We start from the raw sequence: 2,500 nt of genomic DNA, 5'->3' as shown, positions 1-2,500 counted from the left end.
TCAACATCTTATTTTGCACAGTAGAATTGTAAATGGGCTGATTTATCAATGTAATATCACGCTCATACTGAAAATATGGGGAACTGCTGCTTTTTCTTTCCTCATCCTTATCATCGTCATTTTTCCTCTATTTCTTTTGTATGTTTGTCACTCTCTCGTGAAATGTTATATCCGGGGTGCCTTGATAGTCGTAGCGGACATTGTGCTTTTGAGGAGAGAGGTCAGCAGAGTTAACCTGATTACCCGTTTTGGACTTTTCTTTTGACATCCACCCCTTGGCGCTCATATGACCTTATGCAGTTGCGAGCACCTTAAGACTAAACTGAGTCTGCGCGAGCAAAATTCCAATCAACCTGACCAACACTTGCATCTCTTTAAAATAAATACACCTTGATTTATTTGTCGCTCTACAGTTTACATGTATTGAGATTTAGTTGTACGGCCCTTGTATCATCACTGATGGACCCTCCAAGACGTTGACATCTTGTCCGTACTTAATAGACAGTTGCGGCTGGTCATTCTGTTTGTCTTTATGCTGTGAGATAGTTGGCCTAGAAAAAGGAAGTCGCTTTAAAAAACTCTGTTGTTATTTTTTTTACTCGAGCCCACCATAAAGTCTCACCTGCTTCCACAGCTCATTTTTTTTAAATTCTGGATCTTTGCTGACGGGTTTGGTATCTTACAGAGATTAAATTGCATTCTGAAAAAAAATGTGCTGGTGTTGCTTTTTCTTTCTTAAAAAAAATAATAAAGCCATAAGCAACGCCTTTACACCCCAAGCCTTTAAAGAATAACCAATTATTCATCATAATATTATGATATTATCATTGGTTGAGTTGTTGGCGCATCTCAGCCGCGTCTTCTACGGTGCATTCTGGGTAACCACAAAGTAGCTAAAGATGTCTGTCCTTTGCATGATCTGTGGCATCTGAAAGACCTGTACCCGATTTGACTTCACTAAAGAGAATTTTCGGTAGTAACATTGATTCGTGAGTGGATATACACGAGAGGCATAGTCAGTGATAGGGATACTACTCTTAGAAAAAGCCCTTCCATTATGTAATTTATAGTCATTGTTCTCCCAAGATCAAAAACAAAAAGCTAACACAAAACAACAAAGTTTTTACATAGGACGAGATGATCTGGGCCTACATGAATAAAGCTGGTTTGATTAGGGAATCGTTTAAAACAAAGAAGGAATTCTGTGTTCTGGGTCATGAATATAAAAATAGTACACTGACCTTTTCAGTTAAGATCAAGCATGAGTGGACACAACAGTCCATTTGCCAATCAGCATACAAATATCTCCTACTCCACTGACAATCCTTTTAATTGGGACACACACAATGACAAAAGTTCTCTGACTTGATCAGTGCCCTCTATCGAGATTCAATTAAAGTTCATGTGCCGGGGAGCACTGACAAGTATCAGTCAGAGTAACAGCGAAGTTGTATCTAATTTTGAAATGGGTCACCTGAAATGGCTTGACTTTGTTCAAATCTCTGACTCAAATATACTCTTCCGATCCTTAAAAAAATTGCCTCTTTAATTCTGCTCTAGAGTTGAAATACATGGCTTGATTCCAAGGATTAATTTTTACTTACTCGACTCTGTTAATGGATAAGTCTATCGCCTTCTATGTGCTTTTATAACCTTATCCCTAACCTCATCCGAGGTACGTTGGATTCAGCGCAGCGCTTTGTTCACGCTGATACGAAAAACAAACCCACAACTTTATCAGGTTACCATTCAGGCTCCTCAAAGTCAAGTCAATATTGTTGAAATTCGAAGAAGTTAACACCTACCATACACAGTCCAAACCCCGTTGAAAGAGGCTGCACCATAACAAAGAGTCCCAAACCGACTGGGACCCCTAATTTCTGTTGGCAAAATTCGTAGTTAACTACATTGAATTGGCTGGAAGCTAGCTGTCTTCAAACTTTAATGGTATTCAAATTGAACTGAAGAAAAACCGGACAGGGTGTTCGTGGTTGTTTTTTTTTTCTTTAAAAAAATAAAATAAAACAAAGGACAATGATTTTAATGACCTGTATAGCCATACAATGAGGAATCCCGTTCCTTTCCTTTTCGGGTTTTTTGGGGGGATTCACTTGTGTTTCTGTGGCGTTTAACAATTTGCTTTCCGTTCTTTTAAAAATTGACTATTTCTGTTCAGGATGCCTTTAAATGACTGACAAAAAAATACATGTATATTATATCATGATTAAAACTTAAGCATTTGAAAGATTTCACTCTGTATACCGTCATACACAATTATGATTCGCCTCCAGTCTCTAGAATGACTGCAGGGGTTGTTCAGTAATCTTCTGTCGAGCAGGGACGCATCATTGTGAAATAAAAAATCATTTTAATCTTCCCTACCCGTCTAAAAAATGGATGATTGTTATAAAGATAATTATTTGCTTCTTCTTCTTCTTCTTCTTCTTCTTCTTCTTCTTCTTCTTCTTCTTCTTCTTCTTCTTCTTCTTCTTCTTCTTCT

Source organism: Aplysia californica, unplaced genomic scaffold, assembly GCF_000002075.1.
Source record: "Aplysia californica isolate F4 #8 unplaced genomic scaffold, AplCal3.0 scaffold00072, whole genome shotgun sequence".
Lineage (NCBI taxonomy): Eukaryota > Metazoa > Mollusca > Gastropoda > Aplysiida > Aplysiidae > Aplysia > Aplysia californica.
The sequence above is the reverse complement of the archived record's forward strand: the minus strand, read 5'-3'. Positions refer to the sequence as shown.